Here is a 20,329-nt window from a genome sequence, read left to right as displayed (position 1 = left end):
ATTGATTTTATCAGTAATCAGGGGAGATTTGTGAATGTTATTCTCATCTATCCACTCAGCCATCCAGAATTGCCTATATTCATCCATATGCATGTCTATGAATTGGTTTTTATATAATCAAACCCTTAAAAACGGTTGTGGATATATGAAACATGGGCGAAAGGGTAAGATTCAAATGAACTTCTCCAAGTGGTTGAAAGCCGAGGGGGTTCTGTCATCTCATCAGCAAGCCTCCTGTGTAGCCTTTTTAAAAAATAGCTTACCTGAAACTTTCCACAGGGTATAGACACCAGAACAGACCCAGAACCTACAAGAGGGACTATGTATGTCTCTTCCAACCTGGGAACCTGTGATGTCCATGACCCAAAGTTGAGCAGAAGACCACGATTCAACAGATGTCATTTAATATAACCCTGAGTTCATCATGAAAAAATAAAAAATAAAATACAAATATCAAACTGACTGTTATGAGATTTTCTTTGTTTGTGTGGATGACATATATAATCTAAAACTACAGACAAACAGCAAAATACCTTGCAAGACTGGACACAGCTGCCTCCAGGGTGATCTCCCAGAAACTGGGCACTATTAGACTGGATTATTTCTGATGTTCACTGTGCAAATATAGGTGCAGCTTTCCTTGTGACTTTTCTGGTTGGGTCGAAGTCGGTCATTTGAAGAAATGAAAACCAACTACAGTAGTAATTAACACAATGATTATTTGCAATGCATTCATCCCTACTATCAAAATGTAATTTATTTACAGTATCATGTCAAACAGCAATGCTGCTCCTGTCTCAGAAAAAGGGAGGACATTTATAAATAAGGAGATGAAAACGTGTTGGAAAGTAAAATAAAAAAGTCTTTATTATCTCAGAGGCGAGAACAAAGATGTGTAACTTTGCATGGATTAACCGGTGATGTTATCAGTGAAGGCTTTTATGGCTAAATAAATACGACAGAGGCTGCCTTAGGATTACATAAGCAGAGCATAACTTTAGTGGCTCAACGGGACACTGAATGTGTCATTGTTCTGGTGAGAACATCTGTTTGTACCACTTTTCAGGGTTGCTGAAGCAACACTTCACCTCTGAAACCTGTAAGAAGCATCTGTGGTAGTTGATCTGTGTCATATGTTATTTCCTTGTGATTAAATAGGAAATAAATCTGTAATTCAATGAGCTGTATTTCTGTAATTCTGCTGTTTCCAAACATAATCCTCTATTATCCTGTCTGTGATATAATCCCTTACTTATTTTGTTTGATGCCAGCAGTTAGTAAACAGGGGATCTGTCAGTGCTAACATTAAGAAGGAAGAACATATTTTTAACTTAAACTAGTTTAAGATGATTGAATAAATCATATCTTTAAAAAGAAACATGACATTGTAAAAATCACCCATTAGTATCCTTGCCTCCTCTTGTCTTATTATAGGTCGTTTGCACAAAGGTTATATTGTTTAACCTGTAAATGTTGCAGCACTTTTGATATGCACTTTTGATGGTGAACTCCAAGCAGCTGCAGTAGGAGAAGGAGAAGGTGGAGGAAGAGGAGGAGGAGGAGGGGGGAGAGGCTGGAGCATGAGAGGCACACGATAGGCCAAGAAGAGGAAAGTAATCTGATGTTATTGGCTACAGACCTGGCAGCTGTGAGCAAAGCTCCCTCCTTGTTTTAGAGAGCATCAGTGAGCAGCAGAGTGAGCCTGGCTGTGTATGAGATGCACATCGGATACTTTTGTTTGTTTGGTGTTTTCACTACTTGGGACTCTTTCAAACGCTCAGGGGGACACTTGACAAGAGCTAGAGGCGGATGAATAATCCCCCTGGATATTTCTGAAGGACTTCAGGTGAGCTGCTTTGCTTTCCAATCCTTTTCATTAAGAAAACTCTTATCAAAAACTATACAATGTGTTTCAACAGTACAGTGTCTTTGTTACATTTCTGATAGAGTAACACTGACACATGAGTGACCAATGTCCAGTCTATAAAACCCAAAGGCAAAACATCCCAGAAGTATGTTTGTACTCATGTATCATAACTTGTGTACCTGCACGTGCAAGTATGTGCATACAGCATGCGAGTGGATGTTATTGTCCATGCCTGCATGTATGGGCATGCAAACACTGGAGCGTAAGTACTCTCATGCTGTGTGTCTTAAATATAGTCTTATTTAGCCGAGGAGTGGGGTTGTGCAGTGCGACGTCCCAGTCACCAACCTCATCAGCAAACTTGTCACTGCAATGCCTCGCACTGACAGAGGAGCTCAAGGACTTCCCCCCCCTCCCAAAAATCATGCCGGTGTGACTTTCAGGCTGCAGGGTGCTGCCATCAGACGCTGCTGGTATATAGTCCTCTATATATAGTTCAGCTCCAAATTGTGCTGCAGTCCCACAAAAATTTTGAGTGGAGAAGAAACAACCCAGCTGGTGTTTAATACAGTTTGGAGTGTTTTAATCTTCTCCATGTGGCAGTGTGACTCTCTCTTTGATGAATACAGACAAAACATAGGATTTTTTTTATTAAAAGTGCCTCACCTCATCTTGTTTAAAATTTTTAGTTTTCTTTGATTTAACAGTCACAGGTGAAAATTGTTTTTCTCTCTTGCTGCCTTTCTGTTTATTTGTGCCAATACAAGTTGGTGAAGGACAAGGCTTTTTAAGCTTTTCTTATATTAAGTACAAAATCAGTGAATAAAAAAGTGTTTTGCTTGTAATTCTATATTAACTGGTTTTTTTTAAACCAACAGTAAAAAAAGGCTTCTACAGTTTATTGTACTTTGCCAATTAACAAAAATTCTTTTAAAAGTTGATAGGCTACGAGATAAAGGTTTTGTTTGTATAAAAAGGTTATCTAACAGAAAGTCAGAAAGTCTTACTTATCTAAACTAGCCTTAAATGCATTGGTTTCCTTGCTGGTCAGTAAAAAAAATAAGTGTTTGAACTCATTAGTGGTTTATCATCCCTATTGGGAATTGGGATGATAAAGGTGTCAGAGTGGGTTAAGAAGCTGACTAGAGTGGCTTTTCGGCGATGTGTAGTAGAACATTTATTTTATCTTTAATGTCAGCAAATCAAAGGGGATTTATTTTGAAAAATCTTTAATAATATGAGTTGCAAAGACATTTTATTTCTCTTTGGTTCTGATTAAATATTTTTAAATTAAACTGAGCTATTTCTGACTTCCCACCTAAAGAATGTTGATTTACTTAAAACTACTTATTCAATCTGACTTATAAAGCAGACTGAGCTATTGTAGATCAACAGGTGAACCTGCACTGCCAGCAGCATCAGTCAACATCACGAAATGTCCACATTAACCTCAAAGTTTTCCTTCTGAGAAGCTCTGTCTGCTAATGTGGTTTTGGTTTAAAGTGTATCCATCTGACAAGCTGTTAGCGTTTCACCACTCAGGTTTTGTTTACTTCCAACAAACCCACTATTGTATTACAAATGTCAAATACAATAGGCCTTTGCAGCGCATACAATGTAATAGAAATTTATATAACCTATGTCAACATCATCATTTAAGCCAATGAATGTCATTTTACAGAAGAAAGTCCCTGCCTGTTTTTGCTTTATGTTTACCCCATCTCTCTTAAACTCTTTTCCTGTCAGAAAAAATTATTGTACTGTGCCAGAAAAAAAAAACAGCTTAAAGTCTGTTCATGTTTACATTGCGAACAATTCCTATCTCTTCCCACTTCCACCTAAATCTCATTCGATTTAATTCTCCTCGTACTGCAGCTTAAGAAACAAGACTGCAGAGTAAATGAGGGAGTATAGTTTTGCTTTTATGTGTTTTGGAACTGTACGGATAGGAAATATTTTCTTTCTCTTATTTGACCCTTCATTTTGGAGCCCGCTCCCACAACCTAATGGATCTGATTGTGTTTAATATCGCAGTCAGCCCTCAGATGTAGAAACCATGATTCATGACATAATTTTGGCATCATTTTATCTTTATAACCTTTTTGATTCACCCTATTATATGAGACCGACTCAACGTGGAAAGTTAATTGTACAGTTATGCTTTGTGACGGCTAACAAAGCCAGCGCCTTGTTTAGTCTGCTGTAGACAAAAGTCAGTACAGAAGCTTCACAGTATGATAACCTTGATTAAAACAGGACTGCATCACTACATGATCTAATTACTTCCTTTAAAAGATAAATCAAATAATGCATTAATTAGTGACACCTGTCATGTTTTTACATGCACACATGGCAAGCTAGGACATATAATAATAATAATAAAATAATAAAACTTAAAATTATGCAAATGGTTTGATTAAAAATGTGTCCCATATAGAACAATAATTCTTTAAAGCCTTTGTTTACTTTGATAAACACCAAGGCAGTTGTAATTCTCCTACATGTAAGTTAGCCTGCAGATCACAATATCTGCAAATTCGTTGGTCTGGTGGTCTTTACTGCACCGAGAAACACAGAAAGCCCAGTGTTGTATCCGACCTCTACTATGCAAATATATAGTGTAAGATAACGGTGTTGCTCTCCAACTTCACATTGGTGAATCAGTGAGGTGGAAGCAGCACAGTAAGCTCTTTGTTTCAGGTGTGCACCACCTGACCCGAATGCTGTGGCTACAAAACCTGTTGAACAATAGCCGATGATAAGAGTGCTCATACTGTCCACTGCACCTAAAAACTGCACAGCATCACAATAAATTGTTAGGAAGCAAGCATATCTTTCTTTTTGCAAGTTATTTCAGAGTGAGCATCGCTGCTAGTGAGAAAATGCTGACGAGCCTGACTTGTTACAAAATCTGTGTAAAGTGAAGGGATAAAAAAGTAAAACATCTGCAAAGCCTTTGCTGCTTTTGTATTATACTTCAAAAGTGGTAATTTGAATGTCTCCACTTATACGCTATGTGCACAAATCTGATCATCCGCATGACCTTAACTCGAAGAGGCAGTGTCAACTCAAATGTTTGTCAAACTTTGTTGCACTGAGATGACTCTTTTTGTGGAGAAACAAAATACAAATGGGTTGAAGCTAATATTTGAGCGATGACTTTCTAGAGGTGAGGGTTTAAAGGTCAAGCAGCAGTGGAAGTCTGTAGTATGTGGTGCCAACAAAGTGAAATGTCACAGGTTTCCCTTAGCCTTCATTGGTATTTTATGAGTGTTTTGTTGGGGGGAGGAGGTTTATGGAAAATTAAACCACTTGCTTCCCAAAGCATATTCATTACTATAATAAAGACACTGTTTGTTTTCCTCAAATTTTCTGGCAAGGCAGAGCATGCATAAGTCCTCCTAAGCTCTCACGCAGATGCTCCGCGTAATACATACATGCGCACTTGCAGACCCCACATACACACACATGCGTATTCAAGCCCATTTTTATTGGAGCGGCTATTCCCATAACAATAAGAAGGAAAATCTCTGTGCACTCAGTGATCTTAGGTCATTCTTGGACCGTTCAGCTCCACTAAATTTTACTGGGCATATAAGAAAATCTGATTGAGGTTATTGAAAGCATGCTCGTTTTTCCTATGCTTTTTCCTTTTAGAGTGAAGATAAAAAACCCACAGCTTTGGCAATCATAGATGATTAGTTGAGTAGGTAAAGATGTTCCCTGACTCCAGATGTTTGGCTTCCTTGTCATAAACTAAGTCCAGTGTGTGCTGCTTAACATTAAAACCCAATGGCTTTTTAACTCCTGAAGGTCTTTCCTCTTTGCACACCCATAAAAGGCAAGCTCTAAGGCACACTACGACTTACGTAGACATGGGAACCAGAACAGATAAAAAGGTAAAACATGACTGCCTCCCAGTGTCTCTCCCATGTCAATCTGTCTACAGAATACAGCTGGATGGCATCAAGAGAATTACAGCATTACATCTTATGATTGCGCTGCACTATTATAACAAACATGACAGAATTTTACACAAACATGTGTTAAGGCTAAGGATAGAGAAGCGTTTGAGAAGATTTGTGGCCCTGCAGCAGCAGAAGCAGCAGTGTCTGTGTTGACTTTCTGACGTTACGCAGGAAGTGTGACCTCCAAGGGACAGGGCAGAGGAGAAGAAGAGCGAAACAGCTGTGGATACAATTCATTTGGGCTTCCCTTTTCCTCTGTTAGTCTGGATGTCCTGTCATTGTGTTTCGTTAAAAACAAATTGTAGTTACTTAAAGTGACTTTTTTTTTTACTTGTACAGCTATGGGCTTGAGCAATATGTACTGGCTGGCGGTAACATGTGGGGGGGTGGCTTAATGTTGTCCCTGGAGAGCAGTGGCATACTAGGTCATCTCTCGGATGTCATATCCTGGTGCTTTGCTTAACAAATTAAGAAGGAATAATACTTTGTTTTAGTAACCTCCAGAAAACTTTCCATAAACAATATAGATATAGTGATGTTAACTCTGGATCTGCTTTAACTGCAAGGTTCATATATATATATATATATATATATATATATATATATATATATATATATATATATATATATATATATATATATAAAAACGTCTTGGAAAGAAGAATAGAGAGGCTTGTCATTTAAAATAAGCTCTAAAGGATGAATCTATAGATATGATAAGAGATGCAGATGAATCTATAGATATAGACAATGAGACAGCTGTATATTTCTCCCATGAATGTTTACCTAAAATTAAATGAGTACATTCATCATGATTTTGCTGAGAGATAGATTGTGAATTTAAATATTGCACAAAATATCTACAGTATATAGATTAATTGTTTGATGCCAGTTAGTGACAGTAGGCATATTTTGGCCTAACAGGAATCTAAAAAATGCTGTTAGGTTCAAATGTAGTCTCATTGATATTCCTATCGGAAATACAAAGTCTGGTCAAGCCTTAAAATTTTTCAAAAGCTCTTAAAGCTATTTTACAACAGTTCTCTAGAAGTGATAAAAATAAGGACTTATTTATCACTATCTAAATTTATAACATCAGTTTTTATGTTTTTTTCTGTCCACAACATCTGGTTCTTTAAGCCCTCCAAACTGGATCTTTGTATTTTTTGCGAAGAGCTGTGGACATTTTTGAAATTTTTGTACTGCAAACGACCAGTTTTTTTTTTTTAGCCATTCTTTATACATATGAAACATTTTATTCAGATAAAATGTTTTGAAAGTTTCCTTGAAATAGGCAATGAGTCAAACCAATCTGACCATATGACCGGATTGAATTGTCTATGTAATGCGTTTTGAGAATGTCACGGTTTTGGTTCTGTTTAAGTTTTCTCTTAGAGTTTCCATTGTTTTATTTTCATTTTATGTTTTTCTAGTTATTTTTTTATTGTACTTGAGTTCTTAGGTATTTCTTGTTTGCCCTCTGTTGCTCTCTTGTGTCAGTCTCCTTCCCTAGCTCCCTTCTAGATTCATCTGTCCACACCTGTTCCCAATCTGTTGATTAGCCTGGTCTTTGTTTCTGTCTCCCACATATACACCAACTGTTCATTCCGTGTTCATTCCGTGTTTTTCATTTCTTACCCTTCATGTGAGTTTTGTGGTTTTCAGTATTTTTGAATTTTATTAATATATGTTTGTGGATTTTTGCTTCTGTTACCCTTTTTGTTATTAAATCTGCCTTAAACCACTTCAGTCTCTGTATTTGGGTACTCTTCTACCCTCCACCCAACCTGGCAAAGAAAACTTTAAAAAAAAAAAGTTAAAAACAAACAACTAGACTTTGTTTTCCAAGTTTTAATATTTTTCACTTCCCATCCAAAAAGCTTTCTTGATTCAAATTGTCTGGAGTAGCGTTGAGTTCCAGGCTTATAGAGTAACCCAACAAAAGCCTTATTACGGCTTAGAATACTAGATGACTGGCCTGGCTTCTCAGGCGCGATGTTTTTGACCACTTACATGGCGATGAGGACCAGTGTTGGGACTAACGCGTTACAAAGTAACGCGTTACTGTAACGGCGGTACTTTTTTCAGTAACTAGTACGCTAACGCGTTAGTTTTTAAATTCAGTAACTCCGTTAACGTTACTACGTGATGCGTTACTGCGTTATTTTATAGTCTCGGGATCAGTTAGAGACTTAAAGCTGCAGTAAAGTATTGTCTTCCTGTGTTAGAGAGTGAGACAGGAAGAAAACATGCTGAGGGCGTGTTTGTGTTTATCAACGCTGGTCATCATGGTGGCTGCTGCAGAGCCCAAGTCGAGTTTCCTCACTTGGAAATATTCTCATTACTTTACTTTTGTCGGGAAAAAAGAAAGGAACATTTTAGTTAAATGTAATTTGTGCCTTGGATCAAAGATTTTATCTACAGCCCAGAACAGCAACTCTAATCTTTGGAAACACCTACAAAAGCAACATGCTGCTACGAAGCTAGAAGCTAGCGGCACACAAACAGGCTCACTATCCGATGCTACTTCACCTCCTCCACCACCTAAGCAGCAGTGGCTGGATTTCAACCGTGGCACTGTTAGCCAGGATAAAGTTGATAAAGCCATTGCAAGATATGTTGTCGAAGACATGCAGGCTATTTCTACAGTGGAGTCACCTGCCTTCAGGCGACTAGTTAGTATGATACCGGGCGCGACACGGCAGATGGGACGGAAAACATTCTCTAAGTACCTGGAGAGAGAATATGCAAAAATGGAAAGCGAGCTAAAGAAAACTTTTGAGGGACTGAACTACATCTCCACTACTGCAGACATCTGGTCTGCCCACAACAGGAGCTTCATGGGAATAACCTCTCACTGGATAAACCCCACCACTTTACAACGTCAGAAAGCTGCGTTAGCCTGCAAACGGATAAAGGGTAGGCACACCTATGATCTGATTGCTGGTGAGATTGATCACATTCACTCTTTGTATGGAGTGTCGACAAAAGTTACTTCCACCGTTACAGATAACGGCTCTAATTTTGTGAAGGCTTTTGCCATGTATCAACCGGAATCGTTCTCTGACGACGATGATGAAGATCATGATGATGATGATGACGTTACCTTTGCTGATGTTGCAGAAGTTCTCAACACCGCAGCAGAGGAAGGGATTGTTTTACCTCCACACCAGCAGTGTGCGTCTCACACGCTTAACTTAATTTCATGTAGTGACGTAGAGAAGTGGCTTGTTTCAAACTCTGGGACTAAGGCACTGTACAGAAGCTCGGTCGCTAAATGCACGGCACTGTGGAACAAGGCAAACAGGTCCACTCTGGCTGCAGAGGTCGTGAGCGACGTCGTCAATAAAAAGCTGCTTGTGCCATGCACCACAAGGTGGAATTCATTTTATGAAGCTGTTGCCAGAATTGTGGAAATTCCTATGACTGACTTGAGTGCCATCGCTGATCGTTTACAGCTGAAGTCTATCAGTGACAGGGAACTTAATTTTTTGAAGGAGTATTGTGTCACAATGAAGCCACTCACAGTTACTCTGGACATCCTGCAAGGAGAGGAGAACTGTTACTTTGGCACTCTCCTGCCCACTCTCGAGACACTGATGTCAAAGATCCTGGAGGTGAAAGACAGTCTGACTGTGGCAACGGGCCTACCTGAAGCCATAGTTCAGGTAAGAAATAATCAACACTTTTGTATTAATTAGCTGGTTCCCCCTTATGATTGTACAGAAAGACTGTATGTAATTAATGGACCACCACTCATTATTCTAAACATACAGTAGTAGATGTAATTAATAATTTTAGTTGAGTGAGCATTATAGCCAAAGAAATTGGTTGAAATATGCAAAAAAAAAAACTTTCAATGTATTCCATTTAATGTCATAAATGATAAGTCTTGAGCATATTGATAAACTGAATGATATTTATAAATTGTACAGTAGGGTGAAACAGAAATAAATAGCAATACCTGTTAAGTAAAGTTTTATTGACTTAATAATTATACTCTAGTTCAGTATCATAGCTTTTATAGAAATTAATGTACACAACAATAAATAGATAAAAGGGAATCTCACTTATTCTAATGTCTGTGTCACTCTGTGTGTGTGTTTTAAAGGCTATCAAAAGACGATTTGCATCCGTCTTGGAAAGCAACGATGCAATGCTGGCAGCTGTCACTCTTCCCAAATTCAAGTTGCGGTGGGTGAGAGACCAGAGGAAAAAGGAGATGATCAAAGGAATCCTGATAGCAGAGTGTCACAAGTTTTTCCCTGGCCCTGAGCAGCAACCTGCCGGGAATCCTGTGTTTCCCACAACTCCACCAGACTCAGGCTCCTCCAAAGACAAAAAGCAGGACTTTTTTTCCTTTGAGGACAGTGATGAAAACTTTGTCACTGTGGAGACTGAGGTAATGTCTTACTTGAAAACCACCGAAACAGGTATGGACATTCTCAAACAATTTCCCACAGTAAAGGAAATTTGTCTGAAGCTAAATGCAGCTACCCCATCCAGCGCACCTGTGGAGAGACTATTCAGTCTGGGAAGCCTGGTACTATCTCCAAAGAGAAATAGGCTCTCTGACCAAAAATTTGAGAAGCTGCTTCTCATGAGATACAACCAGTGGTTCGAAGACTAAACCTTCAATAAAACGTTATTCAGGTCTTTGCCAATAAGCACCTTTTCTGTTTTACATTCTGTTAAATTTCACAACACTTGTTTTATGTTTTCTGCCTGGACTTTAAAGTTAAACTTTAGGGAAAAAGAGTGACTATTTTTTTTTATATACCTCATACCTATTTCATGCTGAAAGCACTTAAATTTTTGCACTTTGATTCTGGATAATATTTAGCTTGCATTTATGTTTGTCTATACCAACAGTTGATGCTAAGTGAATTTTCATTTTTCCAACTTGATTCTGAATAATACATTCCTATTGTATGCAGTTATTTGTTTCAGAATGCCTTGAGGAAAATATTTATTTTTGTGGTAGCATTGTTATATTATAGATATGAAGGAATAACAGTTATGGTGGTGCTGATCTGATGAAGCAATAATTTTATTTAAGAATTACTTGAGAGAAAAAAAGGCTTTTTAGTGAGGCTATGTTCTGTGCCTTCCTTGAGTGAAACCAGGATTACAGCTATCTTGTGATATGTTGGTATTATGTTAACACTGTTTGTTACTTATGGTGCTGCTATTTTCTCTATAAATCTTGGCAGACTTGTGACCTCTAAAGGGCAGATGTAACCTGTAAAGTGCAATTTTGCAGGCAACTGCCTACTATTGTCAGTTTCTTCTGTCCTGAAATAAATTGGCACTTTGAAACATATCTTTGTTGTTTGTATATAGAATTGCTTAGCAGAGTTTCATGATGCAAATGCATGTCAAGTTCTTCAACAGATGGTATTATTCTCCATTGCAATAACAATTCTGAAATGAAGGCTATAAGGGCATAATGTGAATCTTTCAAAAAAAACAAAAAAAAAGTAACTAAATAGTTACTTTTCACAGTAACGCATTACCTTATGGTGTAAGTAACTGAGTTAGTAACTAAGTTACTTTTGAAATGAAGTAACTAGTAACAGAAACTAGTTACTGCTTTTCAGTAACTAGCACAACACTGATGAGGACTGAGATGATAGCATATTGCATGCCATTTTGGGAAGGACACTCTTGGAGTAGTGCGGGTGTATGAGAAATTGCACCCACTATTATATTAATCCTCATCGCCATGCAAGTGGTCAAAACATTGTGCCTGTTAAGCCAGGCTAACAACGACCCTAATTACTCCCCATTACAGAGACATGGGCCACTTTCTGACTATTTCAAGGCCAACAATGACCTCAACAACTCCCCATTACAAAGGGGTGGACCTGTTTTTTGTTCAATTTGCATGTTTTCTAAGCCATAATAAGGCTTTTGTTGGGTTACTCTATAAAGCCTGGAGCTCAACGCTACTCCAGACATTTTGAATTGAGAAAACTTTCCGCATGGGAAGCGAAATGTCTTCAAACTTGGAAAACAAAGTCCAGTGGTTTGTTTTTTTAAACTTTTTTTTAATGACCTGGATGACCCAGAATCTTCCCCAGCTTTGAGAAGACAAGTTGTTTTTTGGAGCTACTTAAAAAACTAAGGTGAACTTAAGCTGAGCTGAAATGAACTGAACTGAAATTAAATGAATTAAATAGAGCAAGGTGGATTTTATTAGATCCAAAACCTTAATGCAGATAACAATGTCTATAATTTAACCATATATTGAATGCATTTTATATTTAGCAAAAGCTCAAGAATGAATGAATGAATTTTATTAAGAAGCAACAAAGTTCAAATTAAAGAATAATATGCAATTAACTGGTATTTCTAAGACGAATACATTTACTGATCATTCAAAGCTTTTTTATGACCTCTCCATCTGAAGTGCAAAGAAGGCCTGTTTTACATGAGCTCAAACTTCTAATATTTTAAATGGCAAAAAAAGAAATAAAGGGAAAACATCTGGAAATCAGGCATTGTAACACTGAACCAGCAAGTCATCAGATCTTTCTTCCCCAGGTTTCTCTAATTAGAGAAATTTGGCCATAATAAGACAGTTATTATGGCCAAAATGACACAGAGAAGGTCTTTCTTTGCACTGGCTGAAAATAGTTTGTACAGTCCTGATTGTACAATTTTAATGTGTTACTCTAGTCTACTTCTCTAGACATAGCTGACCTCCACATGACTGGTGAGCCAATCAAAGAACAAGTTTTGAAAGGATTGACAACTTTAAAAAATTACACAGCAAACACAGTAAATGGGATTTAAGTTATTCTACTTCAGATAAACATAGTGTTAGAAGAAATATTAAAACAAGGTATAGATAAGGTACAGAGCCTTCCTCTTCTAACATGTGAGCAAGGAAGTTAAATTAAGAAAACAAAACAGATTAATTTAAAACTTCTTTAATATTTTTTAAGATTCTAGGAGAAAATCTGTATGGACAAGAGACTGCTGTAGCTACGTGTTAAAATCCAGCAAGGATAATTTTTAAGGCATTGTGAAAGATGGTTTAATAGGTTTGAAAGGTCAACTATGACATGTTTGTGATCATTACACAAATCACTGGACTATGTATAGACAGAAACAGACTAAGTATTCAAGAATAAATGCGTTCATTAGGGGTTTAGTGATGATTCCATGTCTGGGCGCAGAAATTCCAGTTGACACAGACAGATAGATACCCTAAAATAAATAAGCGAAACCTTTGTACTTATGTGACTTTTGCCTGACAAGAAAAAACGAGGAGGAACTGAAGTTAACTACCTCTGACAGCAGCAGTTTGGCTGAATGTATTTTAAGGGCTGGACACTCATTATCTGATGTATTTCTCCCGAAACAGAACCCAAAAGGGTTTGCCTCAGCTTACTCTTGATAATTGCAAAAAGCCTCCACCCTTTAAATAATTTCTGCTGAATATGTTTTTTTAAATAGCAGGTCCCTTAGGTTATACAACAAGATGCTGTGTTCTTGTTAGGTCATGGTGGGGTCGGACATTGATTAGCTATGTAGAAATCATCAGTCAGTATTTGACATTTTCTGTTAATCCTGATTTAAACCTTGTTACTACCTCATGGCCCCCTCACATTTTTTTCTCTTGCTATTTCTTTTTATATTTTAAAGCTTCAGATGATTGACCTAATTTTAACATCAGTTAAATACCACCTGAGTAAAGATAAAATATATTTTTCTACAAAAGACAGATTTATTTATAAGAGGAATGAGCTATCCAATCCATCCTATCGTTTTAAGTTTTGTAATCATCCCCCTTGTTAACTGCTTTCCACCTATGCGGAAGAAGATTATGGCCAGTAGAAAAAAATAAAAAGTTAACTTATTTCTCATTTAATTTGAGTTTAATATAGAAAAAAAGGGTCAGAATTCTGACTTAAATCTCAGAATTCTTAAATTCCAGAATTCTTCTGGAGATTAGCTAAGATTAATTCTTTGGACAAGCATGATCATACTCTTTAGAAGATTGTGAAATGAAAAAAAAAAGCGTCTTTAGTCAAAGCCTTTCCCAGTTTGGTGCAAAAGAGACTGCGACACATCCTCCCTTTAGCTATTAACATCTAGAACAATTTGAAGAAAAGGACCCTATAGGGTACCCATATATGGGTAGCATTTCCATTTCTCTTTGACATCTATAAAGGAAGGATCTTCTGAAGCAGTCTGTTTTACGCCGGATCTGGAGTCTCTGATTAAAGACACTCTGTTGTTGTTTAAAAATCTTCTGAACATGATGCTCACTGTTCTCCATACCGTTCACTTTATAAAGAATTATTCCTTATGTGATAATCTCCACAGGTTCAAGAGGAATTCCTAGAACAGAGCAGGTCCTCTTTATTTGCTTCTTGACCTTTTTTTTTTGTCTTTTGCTCTGATCCTATTATCCCAGCAGATGATGGGAGAGGAGATCACACTCCCCACAACAGTATAGTAAATATGCAGCATCTTGCTGCAAATGCTAAAGGACCTATGCTTTGTTAGAAAATATAGTATACTCTGTGGGTTTTTATAGAAGTCCAGTTCTGTCTCCAGTCAAGTTTGTTAAAAAAAAAAAGGCGTAGGATTGCTTTAACTCCAACTCTGATAAGCAATAAGCAACTAAATGGGGCCCTAATAGCTGCTTGTTTTGCTCCTCAAGTGGACCTATGGAAGGCTCTCTAAGACCTTTATGATGTGGAATGCCATCGGAACAGGTCTGCTGTCACTGAAGATCTTTCGTAATAAGGAAGGAGATCATCCACAACACTGGAACTTTCTACTGGGTAAGGCTAGGGTTGAGGAGAAGCTCCAGAATCCCTCAGAGCTGCTCTGCACAGGCCTTGAGGACTCTGGGGCTGATACTGTGTGGACTTGATGCCTTATTGCAATTTAATCTCTCCCTCTTCACTTCACTTCTGGAGAATCTGAGAGTGCCATGGTGAAACACCAAGACTGTTTTGAATGCTCTTATTGGAATATCTTCAATACTGCAGCAACCTATGACAACATATTAAATATAGATAGGTATGTCATGACTGAGGACGTCTGCATGAAAAAGAACATCACCACCCTAGCAAACCAACGACCCTGTATGAATGGGGAGGTTCGGAAATCACTAAAAGCACAGATCTCAGCTTTCAAGTCGGGTGAGGCACTGAGGACAGTGTGTGCCAACTTAAACTGTGCCATTAGATCAGTGAAGCAGAACCACTGCCAGGAAATCCAGGATCTCTTCCACAACGCCAGCAACACCAGTAGGATGTGGCAAGGCATACAGGCGATCACAGACTACAAAACACCCTCACCCCGGTAGATGCACCAAACACTCACTTCGTAAATTAACAGAGCAACTTCTTTGGAAGGTTTGAGGCACTAAACAGCACTCCAGCAGTGAAAGCCATTCCACACCAGGAGGGAAGAGGCACTCAACCTTGACATAGATGAAGTAAGGAAAAGTCTGACGAGAGTCAATCCAAGAAAGGCCCCAAGGCCTAAAAACATACCTGGGCAGGTGTACAAGGAGTGTGCAGATCAGCTGGCTGGTGTCCTCACAGAAGTTTTCAACACCTTGCTTGACAAATCCATAGTGCCAGCATGCTTTAAGTCTGCTTCCATCATTCTGGTTCGAAAAAAGCCTCAGGTCACCTCACTCAATGGCTAGTGGCCTGTCCCATCAGTGCTTTGAAAGGCTGGTTAAAGAACACATCGTCTCCAGTCTCCACCAACAATCGACCCGTTCCAGTTCACATACCAACGGAACCGCTACTCTAAGGATGCTCTGCTCTTCACCTGAGCCTGGCACACCTGGAGGAGAAGGACACCCACGAGCGGATGCTGTTCCTGGACTTCAGTTCAGCTTTCGACACCGTCATCCAACACCATCTGATGGGCAAACTGGAACAGCTGGGCTTCAACCCACCTCTCTGCAAAGAACACCTGTGATCTCATCACCCTAAACACAGGCTCCCTGCAGGGCTGCATCCTGGGCACCCTTCTATTCACCCTGATGACACACAACTGTGTCCCTAGGTTCACCACCAATCACATCGTGAAGTTCGCAGATGACATCGCAGTGGTGGGCTTCATCAGAGACGACAATGAGCAGGACTACAGAGAGGAGATGGAGCAGCTGGTGGACTGGTGCAAAGACAACAAGCTGATCCTGAATGTGGAGAAAACAAAGGAGTTCGTTGTCAACTTCAGGCAGAACCGGCCTAACCACGCTCTACTGCTCATCAACAGTTCAGCTGCAGAGGTGGTCAGCCACACCAAAATCCTGGGGATGCACATCACAGACACTCTCACCTGGACTGTAAACACAAACTCAGTGGTCAAAAGGGCACAATAGCGCATGTACTTCCTAAAGAGGATGAGAAGAGCCCAACTGCTCAAACCCATCCTCACGACCTTCTACAGAAGCACCATAGAGAGCGTTCTGACCAGCTGTCTCACTGTGTGGTGTGGAGTCTGCAATGCCACAACCTGGAAGAAGATGAGGAGACTATCAAGTGGGGGTTGAGGTTTGATAGGACTCAAATGCAGACTGAAACTGAAAGAGGTAGCTTGTAGATTCATTATCCAAAAAATGCCGAAAAAAAGAAATACTCATAGCAAGAAGGGAGCAAAGAAATGACGACAAACCAGCAAAGACAGAATGAACAGCAGGAGAATATATGGCAGAAAGAAACAAAGACCAGGCTAATTACCAGATTGGGAGTAGGTGTGAACAGAGCCATGAAGGAGCTAGGGAAAAAGGAGACTGACACAAGAGAACAAACAAGAAATATCTAAGAACTCAAATACAATCAAAAATAACTAGAACACAAAAATCGAAACAAGACCAAAGAAAACTCAGAGATTAAACTTGAACAGAACCAAAACCATGACAGAACGTAGTGAGAACTGCAGATAGGATCGTCGGTGCTTCTCTTCTCTCCATAAAAGACATTTCATCCCAGGGCTGCGTGTCCCAAGCCCATAACATTATAAATGACCTCCCAAATCCCCAGCATGGACTGTTCTCCCTGCTGCCCTCATTAACTTATGTAAAGCACTTTACTGAATTGTGCTATACAAATAAACTTCCCTTGCCTTGGCATTTTCTTCAAACAAGTGCAAGGTTTTGTTTTCTGTTGTACAGCATCTAACAAACCATTGGAATGATAGCAGTGTAGCAGAGCCTCAGCACCAGCAGAATGTGGAATGTAAACAGCTATGAAAACAACACAGGTGAAATCTCTGGGCAAATAATATGGACCAACTGCCAACAGTTCAATATCTGGGCTGCAGAGATAAAATCTTAACGGCATCGTGTCATGGATGAAAGAATCATATTGTTTACAAGCACTGCCAAGCCACTTTACTTGAGTTTTTCAGACTTCTTTAGACCTCCGTTCATATGGTCATATGGTCAGCAAATTTGACAGAGACACTGGAGTCTAGGATATGATCTTGCAGCCAGATTTTTGTAAAGTACATAATATCAAATTGCCAATATTTTTTCTAGATTCTTGCTATAGGGCTTGGAGTTCTTAGATCTTAAATGGCTTATAATGATTGATGGAAGAGATGTCTTGAATTTGTTGCTCCTCTCCCTCTCCTTGCTCCTGCTTTGCAACTTCGACTCCTCCTTTTTAACTCAGCTGGTACTTGCGGAAGTATTATTTCAGCTTTTAAGGTGTTAATGAGCTGCTCCTGGGTGTAAAAGACCAACTTGCTATGGTTGTTATAGGTTAAAATCCTGTCAAATGCCCTAATATAAATCCTTCTAGCTGAACGGTGTAGGTACCAGATCTGCTCGGGTGGTAAGATCTGCTTAGGTGATGACGTCACAATATGGCAACGCCACTCTGAAAAACTGTATGGCACCCATTTCATAAAAATAAAATCTTTTCTACAGCCTCAAATTATGATTATTGTCTATATTTGCAATTATTTTACATTTCATTTGCGACCTAAAATAGTTGAAAGTAGAAAACAATCATTCTCAGTCTTGAAAGTATTACGTTTTAAGACAGACTCAGCTCTGTCATTTAACATGGTGACACAAAAAGTCTCAGTTGTTCTTTTTTCAGGATCTGAGAGCAGGGGAGGACAAATTGAACATCTCAAATATTACTTTTGTGAAAATTTTAGAGAAAAAACAACAACAATTATTCTACTTGTAAAAATGGACGGTTTCTGCTGACACACACCAGAAACAAATCTTTTCAGTTTTGTTATTTATTAGGGAAAACTTCACCAATCCTTAGTCACACCAACATGACAGATGTTGAAACTTAAAGAGAAGAAACTCTGAGCTACTAATAGAGAAACTAATGTCATCTAGCAAAGCTACTCCAATGTGCAGCCACTTTTAGCAGTGCAATTTTAGAATGTTAAGGTTGATGGGCTTAATTGGAAGTCCTTTATTTATTATTAGGCTGGTTTAATATTGAGCCAACAATTCAATTGACATGCTCAGAATAGTTTTTGCGCATTTGTAATTACAACAGTAATTACTTGGGAAGACATCCGATATTTCTGATTTAGTTAATCAGGTCTTGCAGCTATGTCTGGAGTACACCAAAACAGTCTAAACATAGGAGAGATAGTCAGGAAAGGTACACCAATGAGATGGTTATTCTTAGATGATTACAAGAAAGAAAAATAGGGGAAGACTGAGTAAATAACTTGCAAAGACGTGCAGAAAATATTTCATATAAAAAAAAAAATCATGAACTATTCTGGTAACTTTTATTCTTCATAAACATGACTAGAAATCATATGTATTTGACTGATATATATTCCATAGTAATTAATTTTTTGCTTAGCTTTGCTGATGTTAATGATAAATCTTCCTCATGCTTAAGGGTTACCTGTTGAGTACCACAGTGATCAGTGCTAGGATCAATTCCCAGACATAAAAACCTGGATGACTCTTAACTTTCTGTTTTCTGAATGCAGAGCCTTTAAAGAAGCTGATTAGTCAGTCACTTCATTTGGATGGGATTAAATTGATCTCAGATAATAACGTAAACATGTTGGTGTTATTTTTGATCGGGACCCGTTATTTAAATCCCATATCAATGAGGTTTCTAGAATTCTGGTCCATGTATTTGTTACTTCAAGGCTGGGATATTGTAATTCTTTACTATCAGGAAGTCCACAAACTGTAGTTAAAAGCCTTTAGCTGATCCAAAATGCTGCAGCCAGAGTTCTGATAAAAATTAAAAAGAGAGATCATATCTCTCCTATCCTGGCTTCTCTTCATTGGCTTCCTGTTAAATTCAGAATAGAATTTAAAATCCTCCTTCTCACATTTAAAGCCTTAAATTGCCAAGCTCCAGATCTGATTGTTCCTTATGTTCCTAACAGAGCACTTCGCTCTCAATCTGCAGGTTTACTAGTGGTTTCTAGAATTTCTAAAAGTAGAATGGGAGGCAGATATTTTAGTTATCAGGCTCCTCTACTGTGGAACCAACTACCAGCAGACACCCTGTCTACTTTTAAGGGTAGGCTTATAACTTTCCTTTTTGATAAAGCTTTTAGTTAGAGTGGCTCAGGTTATCCTGAGCTATCTCCATAGTTATGCTGCCATAGACTTAGACCTCTGGAGGACCGAGAGACCCCTTTTTATTAATTCTATCTCTATTCTCCTGCAGAATCTGTTCAATCTGTAATGTTATGCTCTCTCTGCTTTTTCTCATAGTAGCTTCGCCTCGTCTGTGTCTGTTTGGGTGTGACACCATCCTGGAGAGAAATATCAGTGGTGCTGCTGCCATCAACACCTTTGTTTATAGATGTTGGAGGTGCTCTCTTCATCATCTGACATGGGAGTTGGCTCAGAGCTCGTCTGCCTGGCTGTGTGTTTCCTGGACGGGGCCGATTTTTACAGTTGCCTTTTGTATCTCTGCTTCTGTCTCCTTGAACCCCAGTCAGGCTTGGCAGATGGCCACTCACACTGAGCCTGGTTCTGCTGGAGATTTCTTCCTGTTAAAGATGAGTTTTTCCTCTCCACTGTTGCTGCATGCATGCTTAGTATGAGGGATTGCCTTCGCGTCAATTAATTGATGCAATCAACTGGTTTTCCTTAGAAAACTTTGAATCAGTTTGACTGTATGATCCAGTGAAGTGTAAAGTGCCTTGAGATGACATGTGTTGTGAATTGGGGGTATAGAAATGAACTGAATTGAATTTGATTGAATTGGCCTAATGGTTAGGGCATAGGGCTTTGAAGCCTGAGGTTGTGAGTTTGAAACCCTCTCCAATAGAATTCCACTCTGGGTTTCTAAGCAAGACCCTTAACCCCAGATTGCTCCCCGGGCACTGCACAGTGGCAGCCCACTGCCCCCCAAGAGGATGGGTTAAATGCAGAGTGTTAAGTTTCTCCATTGTGAGATCAATAAAGTTGAATTGAAAAAAAAAAAAAAAGAAAAATCATTCAAGACCAAGACTTATGGAGGGGAAGATTGAGTCAAGACTAAGATCAGTGCCA

At 38.8% G+C, this 20,329-nt stretch overlaps 1 protein-coding gene across 1 annotated transcript in view; it reads left to right on the top strand.

The window, feature by feature from the left end:
- The first annotated feature begins 1,699 nt into the window (after nt 1-1,699).
- Nucleotides 1,700-20,329, top strand: part of pde4d (phosphodiesterase 4D, cAMP-specific) — a 287,037-nt gene continuing 268,407 nt past the window's right edge. Inside the window, exon 1 of the mRNA XM_038281464.1 lies at nt 1,700-1,846. The gene's annotated coding sequence lies outside the window, so the exon portion shown is untranslated. The remainder of the gene's footprint in view (nt 1,847-20,329) is intronic.

The sequence above is a fragment of the Cyprinodon tularosa genome, unplaced genomic scaffold (genome assembly GCF_016077235.1).
Source record: "Cyprinodon tularosa strain WSP-4 unplaced genomic scaffold, ASM1607723v1 ctg171, whole genome shotgun sequence".
Classification (NCBI taxonomy): Eukaryota; Metazoa; Chordata; class Actinopteri; order Cyprinodontiformes; family Cyprinodontidae; genus Cyprinodon; species Cyprinodon tularosa.
Note: the sequence above shows the minus strand (reverse complement) of the source record. Positions and strands in the feature narration are given on the sequence as shown.